Source organism: Schistocerca americana, chromosome 1, assembly GCF_021461395.2.
Source record: "Schistocerca americana isolate TAMUIC-IGC-003095 chromosome 1, iqSchAmer2.1, whole genome shotgun sequence".
Lineage (NCBI taxonomy): Eukaryota > Metazoa > Arthropoda > Insecta > Orthoptera > Acrididae > Schistocerca > Schistocerca americana.
The window spans coordinates 785,393,994-785,409,461 of record NC_060119.1 but is presented as its reverse complement, the minus strand read 5'-3'; the positions used below and the strand labels follow the sequence as shown (position 1 = coordinate 785,409,461).

Here is a 15,468-nt window from a genome sequence, read left to right as displayed (position 1 = left end):
AAGTGAATGAAGCTGATACTCAAAATTGCAAATTAGTTAAGCCTCTATGATGCATTACCAGACTGGACTGTTGCTGAGTCAGCAAAATTTAGGCTGAAACTTGTCATTAGCAAATAAACGAAATTGCCAGTAAATAGTTAGTCAATTTTCATATTTTTAGGTCACTTGATGATTGCGTGGAAGAGAAAGGAACCCTGCACGGTAATAATGCCTGAGGACAACGAAAACACAGGTGCCCTACAAGTTTTAACTATTGCGGGTTATTCCTACGAAAGTCAGTCAAACTTTGTGAAAGAAATGCCACTGGATAATGCCTGTACAATATTAGTCATACTCTGTCAGTTAACAGTCTTACCATGTCGTAACTGTGTGAAAAATGAAGCCGACGAAAATGTTGAGCTGTTGCTGCTGCTAGTTGAAAGCCATAAGTCGTCTCCAGAGCCACAGATAATTGTTGGACAGGTAATATTTAGAATTACAGCTTCCTCCGCCTGTCCACTCCGACCGTGCTGTTGCCGTACTTGCGGGTGAACAATCTAGGTGGCCCTACATTGGCGCGATCATAGCTGCACGCCGTATCTGCAGGAGTGCCCAACGAACACTTCTGCACTCTCTCTAAAGGTGCGTCCACACAACTCGTGCACGCCAGACTTGTGCTCATCATACTCGTCTGCCGGGAGACTTGTCAATCTTGTCCGACTTGCGATCGTGCTGCTTCTATCTTCGTCCACACTACTCCAGGTCGCTTGCCAGGCTTTGGATCGTGAGGATCCGCACCGTACTCGCAGTCGTGACCAGTGCCAGTTTCCTAATTTAAAAATGGACGAAGTGGTTATAGCAAGTGCCAGCTTCCTTGTGATGCGCCTTTTATCTGAGGAAGAGGATAGAAGAAGACGCTACAAAGTCCCAAGAAAACGCAGGTGGTGGATGATCACAGTTTTCAGAAGCAGAAAAAGACATAGTCGGAGTGATTTGATAGATGACTTGGATGTTGAAAACATACATTTCAAGACGTTTTGCCGTATGTCCGCATCAGATTTTCAATATCTGATAAATTTGGTAGGACCGAAAATATCAAAACCTGACAGCAAATTTCGGAAAGCTATACAAGTTGCTGAGCGGTTGGCACTTACACTCAGATACCTAGCAACTGGCGATTCTTACACCAGCCTCAGTTTTTTTTTATTTAAAGTCTCCAAGCAAGTGATATCAAACATTGTTCTTGAAGTATGTGCAGCTCTTATTGGCGGCTTGAAGGAGTTTGTAAAGGTAAGTTAATAAATTACACAAATTTTGTTATTAATGCACTTTTATTCATCAGGTAATAAGCAGAAGAAATAAAAACATCTAGATTCAAAGAATGAGAAACAACTAAACGCAAAGATTATTACTTTTAATTATTATAAATCAAGCAGATCCACAAAATGTGGAGAGCCTTGTTCGGTGTTGTCAGAAGTAGAAGTAGATGTCTGTTGGAAGTTGCTTTTCATCTTCTCATAGGCATGAACTTGTTGAGTTGAAGGAATCGGCAAGTGCGACGAGCAACTGTTGTCACTGTTGGTTGAACTTGGTCTAGAATGTTCGAAACAGCCGCTTTCTGCTCTGAAACCGTGTCAGAAAATCCTTTTTTAACAAAAGCACGTGTTCTGTTGTCCATGGACCGTAGAACATTCGCTATGTACTCTTCATATGCGTCATACTCGTCTCTAATTTTAAATAAAGCAGTTTGTAGTGCATTATATGCCTCTCCTATAGAGGATCTTTGGCCCTTTTTCTCTGATTTTTTCTTGGTCAAGCAAATACCTTCGTGCGTTTGTTTAGTGTGGGTGGTAGTTCATTGCCTTGCGTTGTTTGATGATCGACATCTTGACTACTAATTTCTTCGCAAGTGCTCACTGTACCTATGTTTCTATCCATGCCTGCAACCACCTCTTCTTCCAGATACTCCTTAAATTCCTCCTAAAACAAAGCGACGACAAAAGATTGATATAAACAATGGCAAATCAAATAAAATAAAAATAAAAGAATGGATATAGGAATAGGGAGATACATGATAATAATCGTAAAAAATTGAGTACAATGTCAAGTTGATAAGTGAAATTCAGAATATTTGTTATACTGATTACTACCTACTATTAGGCAAAATTACTGATTTTAATTATTATTATTGTTCATAATTATTAGAATGTCCATTAATGTCTATGCATTTAATAATTATTTATATTATTAGGAGTTATTAGTTTCTATTTACTTTTTTGCAGATGCCACAGACACAACAAGAGTGGTTACTTGTAGCAGAGGAATATGAGAGAAAATGGAACTTTCCTCATTGCCTCGTTGCAATGGAGAGCAAACATTGCGCAATTCAAAGCCCAATTAATTCTGGAAGCGATTGTTTCTATTATAAGACGTTTTTCAGTATTGTTCTTTTTGGCCTAGTGATGCTGACTATTGTTTTTTGTATGCTGATGTCGGCTGCCAAGGTCGAATTTCAGACGGTGGTGTTTTTGGAAACATCTTTTTTAAAGAATGTGAGTAATGGTACCATCGTTTTTCCGGCCGATCGTACCCTCCCAGGTAGACAGAAAAAAGTACCCTATGTTATTGTCGCAGACGACGCGTTTCCCCTCAACAATTATATCAAGAAGCCATATAGTGGACAACCACCACGGAGGCCAATGAAAAGAATTTTTAGCTACAGACTTTCAAGAGCACGGCGAATTGCGGAAAATGCTTTCGGAATACTTTCTTCCATATTCCGGATACTAAGAGCCTAGCCTGAGAAAGCCCAAAGTGTTATTATGACTTGTATATTTGTATATACCTCCACAATTTCTTGAGAAAAGTTCTGCTTCCAGACAAATTTATACCCCTGTGGGAGCAGTGGATCATGAGGAGAACGGGCATTTAAAGCCAGGAACTTGGAGAAATGAGATCACTCCTGCCTACAACGTTTACACAATTAGCGAACATTCCACGACGTTCAACGCAGACTGCCCAAGACAGAGACGAATTCGCTGCTTATTTAATTTCCGAAGAGGTAAGCTTGCCATGGCAAGACGATTACCAATAACTTATTAAAGAATTTTCAGCTGCTAGCACTAGCTGTACGCACTAGTGACAGCCTGACTGCACACATTTCAACTACCTATATTTGTGAAGTTTTACCTTTAATTAATTCCTATTTCATTGTTTTTATTTCCTCAAATAACATAATATACAAATAAAATACATATAAAAGTACATGTGCTTCAACATACTGTGCTAGAAAAATAAATGTTATACATTATTATTTATTACTAGCCTGAGTACCCAGCGTTGCCCCAGTATGTATTCCAATCCTGTTACTCCATTTCCTCCTTTCCCCTCTGTGACGTTCAGAACTCATTTTGCAACAAACCTTATAATTTTATCACAATTAGAACTTTTTTTTTAATTTTTAAATTTGAAAACTATAAGTAATTACTAGGTATATTCCTAATAGAAATGGTAGGAAGCTAAAATAAATATGAAAAAATATCTTAAGAAATGATATGATTAATGGTATATAAGGGAATAGCACGAAAAAAATTAAAATTAACAAATGAGCAGGGACCAAAATGTAAGCTGAGAAAGATAAAAAATTAGGTAGCCATGGAGACAGAACCATAAAGGGGCTCAACCCCATTAACTTTGTTAATAGTTTGTTTATACATTTCCATAAATAAATATATTTTACCCACATCTGTGTTGATTGTCTTCCGTGGCTAATATTTGCAATGCAGAAATTCAAATGCTTTGAAAGCAAACCAGTTTGGAGTAGAGATGGGCAAAACTGTTCTTTTCAGAGATCGGATCAGAACTGTTCACTCCCTGAAATGAACTAGCTCTTTTTCATGACTCACCACTCATTCACAATAGAAAATAAATGGAAGGCAAATTGGCCTTTAAACTTGGTTTATTCCAGTACTATACCTGTATTTTGATCTTATTTGATCCTATTTTGAAGTAACACAGATAATGAGTAAGAATTTTGTATTGTTTATTGAAATTTCCACGATATGACAAAGGTTTTGATTATTGATTTATTTTGCACTATCGTGGTTTTTTGGGTGATCGGAAAATGTTGTAACTTGAGATTTACATTAACAATATATTTGGCTATAATGTATTAAAATTTCATTAACCTCGTACAAATACATCACAAGCCATATATTTTTAAAGTGAACGTTTCCTTCCGAAGACGCCTAAAACCGCAAAATCCGTACCAGAATAAGAAAAAAAATTTGACTGTAAGACTAAAGTGCTGCATATAGCCTTACGCAGAATAAAACAAGGAAAATATTGGTGTATCACATTTTGCGATACGTTTATCGGTCCGCTCGTAATTAAAGCTTAAATTCGAGTGTCCATAATAAAAATCCTATAGTAAGAGGAGTCATCAGGAACCTAATCTGATCAGTTTAAACAAATAAAAATAAAATAAAAACAAATGATGTATACATAACATAATAATGTAATATACATAGCGGTATTACTACGAAGAACAATATCCAGTAGAGACGAACTCCGATGCAGAGGCGCTGAGTCATGCAGGTCGAGCCGCGAGCTGTATTACAGCGTGAGCTAAGACCGCAGAGACCAGAGTGACACCTGAGTTGCTTTGCTCAACGCTCTGGCTAGAGTCGAGAACGGTGGGATGAGCGTTGAGCGGGCGAGTTCCAAGGGTGGGGGGAGCGGTGAACGGCCACCAGTCACTCGCTCCGAGACAAATCGTCCGTTCTCTTGCGAGCAGGTTGTTGCAAGTAGTTCTTATGTTCTCCGCTAGGAAGCTCTCTGTCCTGTTGCTCGCATCAACTGCCCAGAGGGCAGGACGTGCGAGTGAAACGATCGCCGACGGAGTGCGATGCTAAGTTAAGCTGCGGCAGAGGAAGCACAGAGACGGCACAGCATATGTGAAACACAAAATCCAATGGGGCACTGCACAATGCAGGCAGCCAAGGTAGAAGCAGGGCAGAGGCCGGCGCTGCGGCGCTGGCTGTGTTGTGTGGCATGTAGTGTGCTCTGACCAGCAGAGGCCCCGCTGATATGCTCCATCACTCTCTCTCTCTCTCTCTCTCTCTCTCTCTCTCTCTCTCTCTCTGTGCTGTGGGAAACGTTTGGAGCTACCGTTCTTTTTTTCTGAATCACTGATTGTTCACTCCTTTGAAAGATTCAACTCTATGAATCAGTTCAGGAGCGGATCCCCCACCTCTAGTTTGGAGCGTTCACTTCCTCAACCCCAGCGCCAGACTTCCCAGGCTCAGTCTTCTTCTGGCGGACTTTCGTGTAAGTGGCTAATAAGCTGGTCTTTTTTTTTTTTAATTTGCCCACATCCACGCCGAGTTCTGTCGCGATGGAATCCCACGCTTAACTTTTTTTAAATTTTATTTTCTATTGGGAGAGTGTTGCATCCCACAGCACAGGGTATTGTTCGTAAGTATTTATGAATTAATGACAAAATCGTCGGTCCACTCCATTTCAAAAGAAAAACCGATGTCCACTTATGCAGCAACAGCAACTGACATTTTTTATATAAGAATATACAGCCTACAGTTGCAGCTTAACTTCATCGTTCACCTAGATCTCAATGTTAGTAACAACGTCTTCTTCAGAACCTGCAAAAAGCTAATATTATAACGTGCTAGTAAATTATATTAGATATGGTCATCCTACAGGATGCAACGTGTAGTACTTACATAAAATATTATTTAAATGTTTGCCTAAAACAAGCCATGTCCTCAGTTAACTATTATTAGATGCTAAAATAGAGTTCAACATATTCCGGAAGGCAACTTATTCAGACATCATCATCCCGGCCGATTCAACCCACCCCCAAGCGCATAAAATGGCGTTTTTCTATTCTAGTATGCATCGGGCGATTTCTATCCCGTTGTCAGATGTCAACCTCGAAAAAGAATTACAAATTCTCGAGAGTATTGCACAGAGTAATGGCTATGATCCAAAATTAGTGAGGCAGTTATATCATAAGAACACGCGAAAAAGGACAACGACTTTAGTAAACACAAATACTCAAACGCAAGATCAGACCAAGAAATGGTTGTCGGTTCCTTATATAGGTAATGTCTTCTACAAGACAGGGCGCATGTGAAAAATTCAGCTTTTAAAATTTTTTTCTCGACGAGTAGTAGTTTAAAGCAAAATTTGGTTCATTCCCTTGAGAAAGACTGTGGTAAGTCATCGAAATCAGGTGTATATAAGATTATGTGTGATGATTGCCCATGTTATTACATAGGTCAAACAGGCAGAGCTATAGCAGTAAGGTTTAAAGAACATCTTCCAATAAAGGGCGTAGGAACACGGGGGTCAGCCTTTGCGGAACATCTGGTACAAATGGCTCATACACCTAAACCTTTACGTGACATAGAGCTACTACATCATGAAGTTAAGGGATATAGACTCGACACGCTTGAAGAACTACAAATTTATGCACACCTAATTAGAGATAGAGGCAATTTACTGAACGATCAACTGTATCTAAAAAATAGGGCGTACTTCGAAGGCTTCCAGCCTATATTAGGTTTACAATAATTCATAATGCATGTGACCATTACAGTTTCTGTAATAATAGAACCTTTTCTACAGATGTTCATACGAGATTTGTTGGTCAGTTTATAAGGCTCTTTAGTGGGATGTAAAACGTAGTCATGCTGGATACTGTAATTAACTTACAATAGTAAAGTATAAAATTAATTCACAGCGAAAATGTTATCTGACGCGTGCGTAATAAAAAGTGTTTGACTCTATACGTCTCGCGCATGCGCGCCGCCATCTGTGAGGCAGACCGCGAAGCCCTCTCGGTCCGCAGTCTTTAGTCACACGACGAGGCCCATACAACGGGCTTAAAGTGAATCTGCTACAGCTTGTTTAATAGAAGTGACAAAACCTTATGGTTATGCATCAAGTTTTATAAAGTTGACTTAGGACATGGCTTGTTTTAGGCAAACATTTAAATATTATTTTATGTAAATACTACACGTTGCATCCTGTAGGATGACCATATCTAATATAATTTACTAGCACGTTATAATATTAACTTTTCGCAGGTTCTGAAGAAGACGTTATTACTAGCGTTGAAACCTAGGTAAACGATAAAGTTAACCTGCAACTGTAGGCTGCATATTCTTATATAAAAAGAATAATACCAAGACTAAACTGTACGAGTGCAGCGAGCCAACTGGTAAGTGCTCGGGCGCGCGAGCCCTCGGACCCTACCTCCGTCCACATCACTCGTAAGGCACGCAAGTCTCACAAGTACACGAGCCTCAGACTCCCCTGTTTCCTCTCTGCTCGCAGCGTGACGCACTCTCTTAACGCAAAGATAAATAACGGCACAGCTACTGCCATCTCGTCGTTCCTATCGATACGTTTAAATAAAATTCCCTTGGTTATTACCTAACAATTTTCTATATTTACATTATAATTACAACCAATTATATACGTTCACAAATAAATACACTATTACATCAATTATACATTAAATACTGTTTCTGTAATAAAGTTTAAAGATTCAGAATTAGATGTACAGTACAAGTCATCACCAGATATTGGCGAAAAATTTTGAAGGGTGCAGAAGGTATTTTATCCGCAGTTCCGGTGTTACGTGCTGTCTCCTAATGTCTATTAGTGGGTGATCGCACCCATATGTAAGGATATCACAGCCCCGAAACCTGTGACTCCTTGGTAGATATACTAACCTTTATGCAAAGGAGGCAGCAGAACTTTTTGTGATGTTTGCCATGTAAGTGTGGACGTGGAGGAGGTACACTTAAAATATGAAATGAAAGTAACAGGTCCTTTCTGGTGCCATGGGGTGCTCGTGATTCAGTTAAATGGGTAATTACACATGTGGTACATAGTTTTACGTTTTCTCAAAGCTATAAACAGTTTCAAATAACGACCGCCTGATCAAAACCACAATTTATAGATTATAACCTGTATATTAAAACCGAAGAAATTGCGATTGAAAGAACCAGAGGCTGTTGAGTGTTTCAGAGGTAGCAGTAAGCAACGATTGACAAGAACAGGGCACAGGAATACAGTAGAAGACGAATGTGTACCGGTGGCTTTGAGAGATTGAAATAGTGAAGGCAGCGGAGGATCAAATAGATAGAAAGGCAAGGCCAAGTAGAAATCGTTGAAGCGATTGAATTTAATAGATGCAATGAGAAAATATAAAAATTCAGTAAAGGAAGCAGGCGAAGGCGAATACAAATCCTAAGAATGAGGTCGACAGGAAATGCAAAATGGCTAAGGAGGAATGGCTAGAGGACGAATGCATAGAGTTTGAATCGTAGAAAGGCAGATACCGCCTTCGGGAAGATTTAAGAAGCCTTAAAGAGAAGCAGCTGTATGAACGTTTGTGCTCAGATGGAAAACCAGTACTAAGCAAAGAAGAGAAAGCTGAAAGGTGGAAGGAGTATGTAGAGGTCTATGCAAGGGAGATTAACTTGCACGTATTATTATAGAAACAGAAAAAGACGTATATGAAGAGGAGATGGGAAACTTTATACAGCAAGAAGAATTTGACAGAGCACTGAAAAATCTAAGTCGAAACAAAGCCACGGGGGTAGACGACATTCACTCTTCCTTCTGGTATGAGACAGGTGAAATACTCTTAGACTTGAAGAAGAATATAATAACTCCAATTCCAAAGAAAGCAGGAGCTGACAGGTGTGAATAATACTGCTCTATCACCTTAATAAGGCATGCTTGCAGAAAACTGGCACGAATTCTTTGCAGAAGAATGGAAAAACTGATGGAATCCGACGTCGGGGAAGATCAGTTTGGATTCCGGAGAAATGTAGGAACGCGCGAGGCAATAGTGGCCCTACGATCTTTCTTGAAACATAGGTTAATGAAAGGCGTTTATAGCGATTGTAGACTTACAGAAAGCTTTTTGACAGTGTTGACTAGAATACTCTTACAACCAATACAGAAACCAGACGGTAATTATAAGTGTCGAGGCGCATGAAAGGGGAGCAGTGGTTGAGAAGGGAGTGAGACATGATTGTAGCCTATCCCCCGATGTTATTCAATTTGTGCATTGAGCAAGCAGCAAAGGAAACCAAAGAAAAAGTTGGAATTCAATAATATCAGGGAGTTGAAAGAAAAACATTGAGGTTTGCCTATAATGCTATAATTCTGTCAGAGGCAGCAAAGGGCTTGGAAGAGCAGTTGAACGGAATAGACAGTTAGTTTCTTGAAAGAAGGATATAAGACGAATATCGAAAAAGCAAAATAAGGATAATAGGATGGAGTCTAATTAAATCAGGTGATGATGAAGGAATTAGATTAGGAAACGAGACACTTAAAGTAGAGATGATATAAAATGTAGATTGGCAATGGCAAGAAAAGAGTTCCCGAAGAAGGGAAATCTGTCAACAACGAATATAGGTTTAACTGTCAGGAAGAATTTTCTGAAATTGTTTGTATCGAGTGTAGCCATGTATGGATGTGAAATATGGGCGATAAACAGTTTACACAAAAAGAGAATTAAAGCTTTTGGAATATGGTGCTACAGAAGAATGCAGTTGGTTAGATCACGTAAGTAAAGAGGAGGTGCTGAATAGAATTGGAGAGACAAGAAATTTTTGGCACAACCTGACTAGAAGAGGGGATCGATTGGTAGAACATATTCTCAGACGTCAAGGAATCACTAATTTAGTACTGGGGGGGGGGGGGGGGAGGGGGGAGATGTGGGAGGTTCAAAATGGTTCAAATGGCTCTGAGCACTATGGGACTTAACATCTGTGGTCATCAGTCCCCTACAAACCTAACTAACCTAAGGACATCACACACGTCCATGCCCGAGGCAGGATTCGAACCTGCGACCGTAGCAGTCGTGCGGCTCCGGACTGAGCCCTGAGAACCACTAGACCACCGCGGCTGGCGGAGATGTGGGAGTAAAAATATATGAATATAGTAAGCAGATTCAGAAGGATGTAGGTTTCAGTAGTTTACTCAGAGATGACGAAGCTTGCACAGGATATACACTATGTGATCAAAAGTATTCGGACACCCCCCCCCCCCCCAAAACATACCTTTTTCATATTAGGTACATTGTGCTGCCACCTACTGCCAGGTACGCCATATCAGCGACCTCAGTAGTCATTAGACATCGTGAAAGAGCAGAATGGGGCGCTCCGCGGAACTCACGGACTTCGAACGCGGTCAGGTGATTGGGTGTCAATTGTGTCATACGTCTGTACGCGAGATTTTCACACTCCTAAATATCCCTAGGTTCACTATTTCCGACGTGATAGTGAAATGGAAACGTGAAGGGACACATACAGCACAAAAGCGTACAGGCCGACCTCGTCTGTTGACTGACGGAGACCGCTGACAGTTGAAGAGGGTTGTAATGTGTAATAGGCAGACATCTATCCAGACCATCACACAGGAATTCCAAACTGCATCAGGATCCACAGCAAGTACTATGACAGTTAGGCGGGAGGTGAGAAACTTGGATTTCATGGTCGAGCGGCTGCTCATAAGCCACACATCACGCGGGTAAATACCAAACGACGTCTCGTTTGGTGTAAGGAGCGTAAACATTGGACCACTGAACAGTGTAAAGACGTCGTGTGGAGTGACGAATCACGGTACACAATATGGCGATCCGATGGTAGGGTGTGGGTTTGGCGCATGGCCAGTGAACGTCATCTTCCAGCGTGTGTAGTGCCAACAGTAAAGTTCGGAGGCGGTGGTGATATGGTGTGGTCGTGTTTTTCATGGAGGGAGCTTGCACCCCTTGTTGTTTTGCGTGGCACTATCACAGCACAGACCTACATTGATGTTTTAAGCATCTTCTTGCTTCCCATTGTTGAAGAGCAATTCGGGGATGGTGGTTGCATCTTTCATCATGATCGAGCACCTGTTCATAATACTCGGCGTGTGGTGGTCCTCTCCTCAGTGCAGCACTCTGTGAAGAATGGGCTGCCATTCTCCAAGAAACCTTCCAGCACCTAACTGAACGTATCCCTGCGAGAGTGGATGCTGTCACCAGTGCTAAGGGTGGGCCAACAGCACATTGAATTCCAGCATTACTGATGGAGGGCGCCACGAACTTGTAAGTAATTTTCAGCCAGGTGTCCAGATACTTTTGATCACATTGTGTAGTAGCATGGAGAGCTGCATCAAACCAGTTTTCAGACTGAAGACCACAACAACAACGCATTGTCTGATACGTTGCAAGTTAGAGCTTACGACATTGACTACTCTCTAACAAAAATTAATGAATACAAAGAAATGTTGAAACCCAAATGCAACAGATTTTAAAGAACGTGGAAAAGAGTTGTCTATGGCCAACATATGGATGGACCAGTAACTAAACGTCGTAGATGCTGTAATCAATTTAGAAACAAACTGTAGAAGAATCTGAAGCCAAATTTTGACACTGTTGTGGGACAGTTACAAGACAGATTTAGTTACTTGCACGGTCTGTGTCTTTGGAACTTTTCAGTGTACATAATTTTGATCAGTTCAAACAGTGTTTCCCTGAACTTGCATTATAATCACTAAAGTACTTCAACGGATCACTTTCTGATTTTCCTTGATTAAGATCACTGCTAGATGAACATAGCGTGTCTGGTAAAAATTGTGTTTGTTCTTAATAAATTTCGAGATGCAAGCTGTGATGAGAACAACGTACAGAATTTTGTTGAGCATGGGGACGTTGAGATGAAGAATTACGCCAAGTTTCGCTATGCACGTCCGTGCATTCCGTGGATACCGCATACCTGCATATTGTAATGTGTATTGCTGTGGCGGAAGTGAACTCGCCCATCGGGAAAGGCGCGGATGTCGTCGAAACGTAGAAATGTGCGTCTGGGATTTTCGTCGAAACGTAAAAATGTGCGTGTGGGATTTTCAAGAATTATCATGAAACGTAGGTACCTATTTCATATTAGTGCTACGATGTACTTTAATAACCTTTGTATCAGAGGATCATCATTTCGCTATCGGTTTTATGACACGTCAGCCCTGTGACACCGCTTGTTCGATCATGAAAACCGTCGGCCTTTCCTCGGAGGTTGGCTTCAGAGAATCTGCTGCTCCCGGCCAAACCAGCTCGTCCAGTAGCCACTTTCCTCTATCAGGAACAACGTAAGAATTTGGTTCCGTTAAGTTTCCCGGTAGAACGATTTTTGCACAAGACCTATGACTATCGCCATCTCTGTCTTCTTGATCGACTTTGAACGTAACGATCCTGTTCTTACTTCCTATCCCCAGATGCGACCACTGCGCCAAAACGTCCCAAAACGTAACCGTGGTCCCTGTGTAGCTCAATGTGCCCCAAGTTATTCCTTCATTATCTTCCTTGCTCATTTCGTGAACTGTATTAAAACAGCATGAACAAAAATTTAATCTCGCCTCGTCAGCACACGTCTGTCTGTATTGTAACGAATAAAAATTTTTCTTCGTTCAGTCGTCGTCAAACTGCGGCCTGCGTGCCGCATGCAGCTCGAATGAAGTATTCATGTGGCCAAATCCAGGTATTTAAAATGATGTTAAGAGCTTCTGAAGAGTGTAGTTTTCCATCTCACTAAGAAACAAAAATACGTACAATAAAAAGTAATATAGCCACTGCGTGGTTAGAGGACATGAGAGGGGGAATGTTTAATCGTGTTTCTTCCAGTACTGACAACTGACGTCCGTGCGCGATTCCTACCGATCAGCTGCACTGACATAAGTTTTGACACGGAAGTAACATGTATTCATAAATGCGCATGGCAGAGATGGTCATTTTCAAATACGGTACTTATGTGTATCAAGAAACATTACATTAATTAAGTCTGTTTTAATACAACACAGTTGTAGAAGAATATTGGTATTTAAATTATTTATCAAACTTTTGTGACGGTGTCTCAGTTTTTTTTTTTTTTTTGACCTCAGTCTTTGACTGATTTGTTGTGGTCTTCCACGAATTTCTCCACCGTATCAAACTTTTCACTGCTAGGTAGCAAATGCAACCTATGTCCTCTATTATCTACTGCACGTATTCTAGTCTCTGTCTTCCTCCACAGTTTATTCAAGTATGCATTTAAATACTAGGACAAATATTATTACCAATCTATGGGATTTACACACGCAGTAAAAGAAACAACACTTCACCAGGCAACTGTTGTGTCACAACTGTTACATCTCTAAGGTTGGCAGCGGTCTGAAACAGACCACAGTCGACAAGAACTGTTCTGAATGGTGCCGACCAACGAGTTAAAATATCATAGAGTGGCTATAGGTCCGCCATGTTTGAAGCAAATTGAAGTTCTGGCCGCCATGTTTTCTTTAGTCAAGGCATTCGTCTGCTGTGTCCCGCCCCCTTGTAACTGCGTTTGACTTACTTGAAATAGCCCATACTAGCTTTATTTTTTCTAAAACAAGCAATAGACAGCAGTGATTTCAGTGTACACTGACAGCAAAAAGGGATGTTTTTATCGAAATATGGCTAAACTTTTCGATGTAGATAACACTATAAGACAACTCAAATAAGTCTGTCCATCCACTATAACGTTACTTGTTGCCCATAAATTAATGCAATTAGAGCAGGTACCACCAGAATATTACGGTGAAACTTCTAAACATGCTGTGGTTAACTATTAGAAACAGTAACGGGCGCAGAAATGCGATATTTTTGTCGATCTTTCAAAGTAAACAGTCAAAGCCTCAAAAACCAGTACACTGTGAACGAGAATTTATTTGAAATATGTGTTACAAGTAGTTAACACAAGCATAGTAATTCAATAACAAAGTCGAAGCGTTCTTGGGTGGGGTAATTTTACAAATTTTCGTAAGTAGCTGTATGCCTTGACAGAATAAAAGTGTAGGGTCAGGGCAAATTTCCTTATTTGCTGAGAATAATGGCATACTTTAGCACTGCACTGAAGTTCCAATAGCTCCTTCAACAAACCAACTGCATGTTCACTGTTTAACATATCAGAAACTGAACTACATAGCCTTCTTCTCAAGCCAGCAACTAAAATCTGTAACTGCACTATTCTTCTTTTGTGTCGTACACTAAGTTGCTTCATTTGCTTTATCCGTTTCTTTAGTCGCACATTCTCTGCTTGTACTGTGTTATATTGTGTTTTCAACTTCTTAGGGCTTCGTAGACAGTAACTGTGGTCAGCAGAAACAGATGTGGGTCCGACAGGCACTGAAAGAATGCAGTTACATCATAAGTTTATAACAGAGTTACACCATAAGATTATAATAGAAAGTATGTAATTCAAAGTAATAAGAACACCGAGTAAAATTAAATTATTGACTTACTTTGTGCTAATAATGTCACTGTAATAGCACTATCTTGCAAATTGTCGAAAGATCGCTTTCTGGGTTGTGGTCGTAATACTTTGTCTTGCTTTTGTAAATGTGGTGGAAAGTTAAAGATAGTAGGTACTGGTTTTGACAAAAGGCGCCTCTGGACATTTATGTGGTCCATATATTTCTCTTCAAAATGAGCTGAACGGAGGTAACTGGCTGTAGTAGGAAACCAGTTTTCTCGCTTCATATTTATAACCCATCTTTTTGTAATTTCCTTATCTTTTAAAGGAAATCTGTAATCAACGATAAGTAAATTACTTCCTGCATTTGTCTTAAGCATAATTACAGTTCCAATGCAAATGACTCTTTAATAAACATTAAAAAACGTGTGTCGTATTTCGATACTAATATACTTACTTATAATATGAAATATTTGTTGTTTTATCGCTGCGATTTGTGCAGTTGAACGCTGAACACACTGCAGGCATGTTGACTTTATATTTTGTAACAAAAAAGTCAACTAGAAAAGTTAAGAGTCGCAGTTAAGGAACATAGGTCGTGTATCCCTCCGCCACTGCTATTTCTGCGATTTCTGCTACTTCCGCGATTTCTGCTACTTCTGCGATTTCTGTGACTTCTGCTACTTCTGCGATTTCTGTGATTCCTGCGATTTCTGCGACTTACCACCGCATGAAAAAGTTACATCTGTCAACACAGAAAATTGCATCTCAACAAACCTGTCATTGGCAAGTATGTTTTACGTTTTTTCTTCCGTTGGCTTTAATTTTGTATTAAAGAAACAACTGTGAAAATATTAATAGTGTAATTAATATGTAAGTAGCCGTACAGTACCGTAATAGTTCGTATTTAGAAAATGAATTCTAACATATTGTTATGTTCACAGGTACCTGAACTACATTTCAGTCACTCAGTAAAGTGATAACTCAAAATATCATTGTCAACATATCTGAAGAAATTGCCACTGCGTCTTTAGACTGTTTTCGTCAGACGAGAGGTTAGTTTCTAAGCGTTTCGATGGACTTAATTACTTCAGTGAGATCGTTCTTGCAAATGTGATATTCATTATAGCAAATATTAGCAATCTACTCTGTCAATTATATTGCTAGTAATTAATGACAGCAAAAATTGTTTAATAATCCTTGT

The 15,468-nt window shown here is 40.0% G+C and overlaps 1 pseudogene; it reads right to left on the bottom strand.

Moving 5' to 3' along the window:
• Window positions 1-1,486: 1,486 nt before the first annotated feature.
• LOC124594232 lies at window positions 1,487-5,498 on the bottom strand (annotated as a pseudogene).
• Window positions 5,499-15,468: the final 9,970 nt, after the last annotated feature.